Raw genomic sequence first — 7,713 nt, forward strand, 5'->3', positions numbered from 1 at the left:
GTCAAGAATTATGGGATAATAGCATCACCTCTGTTACACAGTAATTTGTCACTGTCTCCCTGTCAGTCACCCTACTGTGTCAAGAATTCACAATAATCAAGTTCATGCCTTCTGAACTGGCCCAAAACCCACTTTTCCAAAGTTTTCCTCATCAGCGCGTCTGTTTCTAAAATATCCGCGCTGACTGGCGGCTCTTAGTGTATTCAGTGCGCTGCCAGCGCGGAAGCACATCACTTTTCCGCGCTGGTCGCATTTTATGAGCCAGCGCACCTCTCCTTTGTATTGGGTCGCGCTGACATGACTTTCTCAGTTATTGAGGCGCGACGTCAGCGCGTCAGTCTCCTTATAATCCGCGCTGATCCTGTTTGGGCGAATTTGTTCCAACAGCCAGCCTTCCAGATAACTCCAAGTGTGGTTGTTGGCTTTGTGAGTATCGACTCCCTTCTATGGCATGTCTGTTCGACCCTTTGTAACCATTTCCCTCAAAGATAAGCTCATCCTTCCACCCTTTTAGGAGGCTCCTTCTCCTATATAAACTTCCACCATTACCATGAGCAGCTAGTTTGGAATAGCTTGGATTGTATAGGGCTTATAATGCTCAGATTGCTGCTACTATAGGTATTTGGTGTGCTAGGTGTGGAAGTGATTGATAGCTTAGGGAAGGTTGCTTTGTGTTGCTTGTGTGAGAGAGAGTTTCTTGTCTTGGGAGAATCATTTCCAAAGGTGAATGCTTGAGACGCTTGCTGACTGGCCCCTCCTGAGAAGGTTACCGACGTCAGAACATTTGGTTGTACTCTTCTCTGTTTGATTAATAATAGATGACTGCTATTATTGTTCCATTCTCATTTGTACATGCAATGGTTAAATGTGAATTACATCTTTTCTGACCGATGTATAGTTGCTTTTATCAGATTTTACGCTTGTGTTTGTTCCCTCTTCGTGTGTGCAGGTATCTATTCGCGGGGATCGCGGAGGATTGTGACCAGCCAAAGCGAAGGAGCGAAGACAACATCTCTTCGTCAAACAACAGCGCTGGAATCCAAGTAGGTGCTCTTTACCTCTTGTTTAATTGTAATTAGGAACATGCATAGCAACATTGTTTGATTGTTGCTAGACCCTTGCTGGGCTAGTAGGGATCGCCTCTATCCGTAGAGGGGATTTACCTCTCCAACAATTTGGCGACTCCGCTGGGTTTGGGTTATCCTATTTGGCCTCTCATCTGCTCGTTGCCATCATCACCACACCCTTTGCTCATTCGATGTCAAATACTGCCAAATCCGTTATGGTGCCGCCGATATGTTCAAGAGAAGTTGACCTCTGCAATAGTACAACCTCATCTGCTGTCTCACACAAATCATTTTGTCCTCTGTCTCGTGTCGATGATGTGGGAATCATTATGGCCCACCTTCGATCAAGGTCACTTCCTGTCGACTTCAGCTCATTATCTAGGAAGGTGACTTAGAGACTCCCTTAAGGTGCCTTAGAGCCTGCATGCCCTAATGGCAGGTTCTTCGTGTTCGACGTGAGGTTTACATCATTGGCCTCCGATCGAATGATTCCGTGGGTGTTCGACACCAGCTCATTGATTCACATGCCGCGGATTGTACCTATAGTACCTTGAGGGCCATTGTCATTATTGGTGGTACCTCTCGCGTCTGTTAACAGTTCTCATCATTGACTGGTAATCAGACGATGTTCATGCGTGTTCGACTTCAACTCATGTATTCACATGCTTGAACTTGTACTTTGTTCGGATCGGGACGGAGCGCAAGACCCTGGATCCTTGTCTATTATGGTCCAGGCTGCGATTTTGTGGATGATCATTACATGACTCATTGATGGATGGCTGCGCCCATACCTGAGTCTTCATGGATGGCTGCGACCATACCTTATCATTATTTTGGTCTCTTTAGCTGGATGGCTGCGTCCATTCCACAGACCTTTTCGCATGTCTTTTGGATGGCTGCGCCCATGCCTAGACTGCATGTACTTGATTATCAGAGATATTCGGTCCTTCCTGGTGGTGTTCCAGTTCGGCAAAGCGTTGTAAAGCATTTCACCCCTCCCACTCTCTCGGTCTTCATGCTTTAGGGGGCATCTGTTACACAGTAATTTGTCACTGTCTCCCTGTTAGTCACCCTACTGTGTCAAGAATTCACAATAATCAAGTTCATGCCTTCTGAACTGGCCCAAAACCCACTTTTCCAAAGTTTTCCTCATCAGCGCGTCTGTTTCTAAAATATCCGCGCTAACTGGCGGCTCTCAGTGTATTCAGTGCGCTGCCAGCGCGGAAGCACATCACTTTTCCGCGCTGGTTGCATTTTATGAGCCAGCGCACCTCTCCTTTGTATTGGGTCGCGCTGACATGACTTTCTCAGTTATTGAGGCGCGACGTCAGCGCGTCAGTCTCCTTATAATCCGCGCTGATCCTGTTTGGGCGAATTTGTTCCAACAGCCAGCCTTCCAGATAACTCCAGGTGTGGTTGTTGGCTTTGTGAGTATCGACTCCCTTCTATGGCATGTCTGTTCGACCCTTTGTAACCATTTCCCTCAAAGATAAGCTCATCCTTCCACCCTTTTAGGAGGCTCCTTCTCCTATATAAACTTCCACCATTACCATGAGCAGCTAGTTTGGAATAGCTTGGATTGTATAGGGCTTATAATGCTCAGATTGCTGCTACTATAGGTATTTGGTGTGTTAGGTGTGGAAGTGATTGATAGCTTAGGGAAGGTTGCTTTGTGTTGCTTGTGTGAGAGAGAGTTTCTTGTCTTGGGAGAATCATTTCCAAAGGTGAATGCTTGAGACGCTTGCTGACTGGCCCCTCCTGAGAAGGTTACCGACGTCAGAACATTTGGTTGTACTCTTCTCTGTTTGATTAATAATAGATGACTGCTATTATTGTTCCATTCTCATTTGTACATGCAATGGTTAAATGTGAATTACATCTTTTCTGACCGATGTATAGTTGCTTTTATCAGATTTTACGCTTGTGTTTGTTCCCTCTTCGTGTGTGCAGGTATCTATTCGCGGGGATCACGGAGGATTGTGACCAGCCAAAGCGAAGGAGCGAAGACAACATCTCTTCGTCAAACAACAACGCTGGAATCCAAGTAGGTGCTCTTTACCTCTTGTTTAATTGTAATTAGGAACATGCATAGCAGCATTGTTTGATTGTTGCTAGACCCTTGCTGGGCTAGTAGGGATCGCCTCTATCCGTAGAGGGGATTTACCTCTCCAACAACCTCTAACAACATTACTGAAGAAAGATGTATTTTCTTGGACTCTAGAAGAAATTAAGGCCTTTGAAAATCTTAAAGAGGCAATATGTCAAGCACCGGTCTTAGCTATGCCAGAATTCACACAAACCTTTATTGTGGAATGTGATGCCTCAGAAAATGGAATTGGTGTTGTTTTGCAGCAAGAATGAAGACCCATTGCTTTTGAAAGTCATCCAATTAAAGGAAAGTATTTACACAAACCTATTTATGAGAAGGAAATGTTAGCAATAGTACATGCACTAAAGAAATGGTGACCTTACGTAATGGGAAGACACTTTAAGGTAAAAATAGATCATGATAGTCTTAAATACTTTTTGGAACAAAGATTATCTTCAGAAGAGCAGCAAAAATGGGTCACAAAGATGTTGGGTCATGGATTTGAAATCATCTACAAAAAAGGGAAGCAAATTGTTGTTGCCTGTGCACTCTCAAGAAAGGATGAGGATGTGGAAGCATTGCTTTGTGCCATTTCTATTATCAAGCCTCATTGGATAACCAAAGCAAGGGATGAATGGAAGAATGATGAATAGGTGTAGACACTCATTCAAAAGTTGCAGCAAGGTCCCAGTACATTTGATACATTTAGCTTGAAAGATGATTCATTATGCTACAGAGATCGCTTATATCTTTGTAAGAATTCCCAACTCAAGAAAAATATTCTTTTGGAATTGCACACCTCCCCCTTAGGAGGGCACTCAGGATTTTTAAAAACTTATCATAGAGTCAAGAAGGAATTTTATTGGGATTGCCTTAAATCTGATATTCAGAAGTTTGTGGTAGAATGTTTTGTTTGCCAACAAAATAAAGTTGAGACGATTAAAACCCCATGTCTGTTAAAACCTTTAGCCTTTCCAAGTCAGCGTTGGGAGGAGGTCTCAATGGATTTTATCATAGGTTTACCCAAGCCTGAAGGAAAGAATGTCATCATGGTGGTAGTTTATAGACTTACCAAGTATGCACACTTTTTTGCATTATTTCATCCTTTTAAAGTTGATACAGTTTCTACTGCATTTATGGAAACAATTCAAAAGCTACATGGAAACCCGAAGATTATTGTAAGTGACAAAGATCCCATTTTAACAGGAAATTTATAGACAAAATTATTTTCTTGTATTGGTACTCAACTAGCTCATAACTCATCTTATCATCCTCAATTTGATGGGAAAATCTAGACAATGAACAAATGTTTGGAAGGATATCTTCGTTGCTTTGTATCTGATAAAATAACACAATAGGTCAAGTGGTTACCTCTAGCTGAATGGTGGTATAACACTTCCTTCCATACTGTAGCAAAAATGATCCCATTTATGGCACTTTATGGATATCATCCACCATCCATCACATCATTTTTAAGAGAAAATTCTAAGGTTCAAGCAGTGGAAGATCACATCGAGCATCAACAACTAGTTCTACAACTCTTAAAGGATAACCTCACTCTGGCGTAGAATCAAATGAAACAACAAGCATATCAACATCATAGTGAAAGAAATTTTGATATAGGCGACTGGGTATTTTTACAGCTACAACCATATAAACAAATGTCCCTCAAGCAAGTTAAGAAAGATAATAAATTGTTGCCCAAGTATTATGGTCCTTACATGGTGTTGCAAAAGATTGGTACTATGGCATAAAAATTGGAGTTGCCTGCATCTTCCTGAGTACACCCAGTTTTCCATGTTTCATGCTTAAAGAAGGTTATTAGTGACAAGGTCCCAATTCAAACAGTGCTTCCAAAACTTGACGAAGAAGTAAAATTCATATTTGAGCCTGAAGCAGTCATGAAAACAAGAACCCGACAACCACGGAATCGATTAATTTCAGAGTATCTCATTAAATGGAAGAAATTACCCATTGAAGATTCGACATGGGAGGATTTGAATTTTATACAGAAGCATCCAAAACTATGCAAGCGTTGAGGACAACACTTTTTTGAAGGACAGGGGCATGTTAGGTCCCTATAATACTGGTGTATTCCCCTTATTGTTATTGTTGTGCCCATGTATCCCCCATGTTTTTATTGTTGTAACCCATAGAAGCCCACTATTGTTATAATTGTGCCCTTACATTATTATTTTTATGTAGGCTTTGATTATATTGTGACCCCTTAGACTCCTATGTATACCAAGGTGGTCTTATCATTTGTATCATCCAATAATTGTTCATTTATGTAATGTAAAGGAGGTTTCCCCTCGAAGAGGATAAATTTTAAGTCATTGATCTATGTTTTCTTCTATTTTGTGAGCTAGTTGCATAAAAGATATAAAAAGGAAAGGAGATGTGACAATAATAACATACAAATGACAGGGAAATAGTGGATGGTAGTGAATGATAATGTCAGTTAGATAATGGACCAATGGGAAAATTACCCAACTTGAATACACGTGTATAATATTTAATTAGTTAACCAAAATAAGATAACAAATTAAACATTTAAACAAAATTTAAGTGGACACATGATACTTGGGAATGGTATGATACATCCATTCTAGGTGGGCATGGTTCATATAATATATAAAATGGACTTAAAACATTAAAAAATAAAAAAATAAAAATATGAGGGATCCATTTTAGTCACCATACTTTAGTGTATGGTACACCAAATTAACAAGTAGCTTCCATTGCTGCATTAGTTGTAAAAACTTGCACTAATACATCTACCAAGGTGGGGGGGTGTTATCAGGGTGTAGCCACTACAAACAACATGTAGATAGATATATAAAGAAAACACACATTATCATATATATATCTATATCTATATATATATATATATATATGAAGAATGTAGAGATGGTTACGATAATAGTCTCCATAAAGCTATGTCAACAACTAACCTTCAATAGATCATAACAAGTCTATCTATAACTACTTCAATTATGAGGCTTACATGAACCTCCATGTGGCCTTTCCCAATAAAACCTTGTTATAGAATGTGACAGTCCAACCCCTTCCACAACATTACCTATTGATTTCTCATTGTGTGACAATGTTACCCAGGTGCCATGGCACACCAAGGTGTGAGTTAAGGTGGTTACTACAGCCTGGATTTTAACAATCCTCTCCGCTATTAGAGGATGTTGAGTAGGAGGCTAGGCCTTCATCTAGGTGGTGAGAACCTAGTGCTGGGTTATGCATAGCATTCTCTCTGTCTTGGGAAGACCCATGACCCACCCTTTGGAAATCTCCCATATCAAAGGACTTGGCATGGTGTCCTAACCTAAAATTTACCCATAATTTCCTCAATAAATATAGAGGAAACTCCCTATTATTACAAAGAGTTTTATAAAAAACCGTGATCCATCCAATTGTCTGAGAATAGTTGGTAGGTGCACTAGGCCATGAAAATGTGGTTTTTGTTGGCTGATATCTATTGGTTGTTTCTCAGATCAATGAATAATGATAATAAATCTTGTTTCATAATTTTCAAGTCTCTAATTTGGCCTTTATTTAGACCAATTTTATAGTATTCATACATCCTAGACTTATTAATAGAAATGTTAGTTAATAAGCTTTGGGCATTACAAATAGATGATAGGTTTGAATTTAGCAAACTTTTGAGAGACAATCATGAGGTTTTTTCGGTGTTTTGAATATCATTTATGAGTTCCTTCAAGGTAGTCAAGAATGAATCAAATTTGGCATTAGGATTTCTTTTTTCTGGGTTGGTGTTTGGTTGTTTTGAGTTTGGGGTTTGGTGTTGGTGGGTTTGAATTTTCATTATGCTCCAACTTAGCCATGTATCCTATAATAAAATAAATTTCTTGTGTTTAGGGCATGATTTATGTTTTCTATCCAATTTCAAATAAAAAACAACAACAACAACAACAACAAAGAAATTGCATTGAAATGCTTACCTGGAATCTGAAGGAGATAAAATCCATTGATGTATTGTGTCCATGGGAAAATTTGCAGTTCAACCCATTTGGGAAGGTTCCATTTTTCTCATAATGCATGCACAACTTGATTTTATAATTCTGACATTCCAATCACCATAAAATGTTCAAATTTATAAGAACAGGTCAAGTGCCGCTGGAAAAAATAAAAATAAATTTGTTTCCCTGACTCCTCAATCACCATAAAATGTTCAAATGAATAAGAACAGGTCAAGTGGTGTTGGAACTATTGAGCATGACAAAAAGGGAAGTGAACAAAGAAAGTTGTTTCTCTGAGCCATCACTCACCATGACTTTAATATTATGCATGAAATTAATTATGCTAGGGATTAAAGTTTTGTAAGGAAAGGGAGAAGAATAAGTTCCCTCCATACTAGGATGCACTGTTTGACAATATTTAATTTCATCTGCTATTCTACATCACATCTATCATGACTGGGCATGTCATCTGAAACTTAAAGTTTGGTGGGTATTGATGACATTGCATATTCTATTCTACATCACATTTATCATGACTGGGCATGTCATTTGAAACTTAAAGTTG

Source organism: Pinus tabuliformis, chromosome Q (assembly GCF_031772625.1).
Source record: "Pinus tabuliformis cultivar Carrire ecotype Pingquan chromosome Q, CPIR1, whole genome shotgun sequence".
Classification (NCBI taxonomy): domain Eukaryota; kingdom Viridiplantae; phylum Streptophyta; class Pinopsida; order Pinales; family Pinaceae; genus Pinus; species Pinus tabuliformis.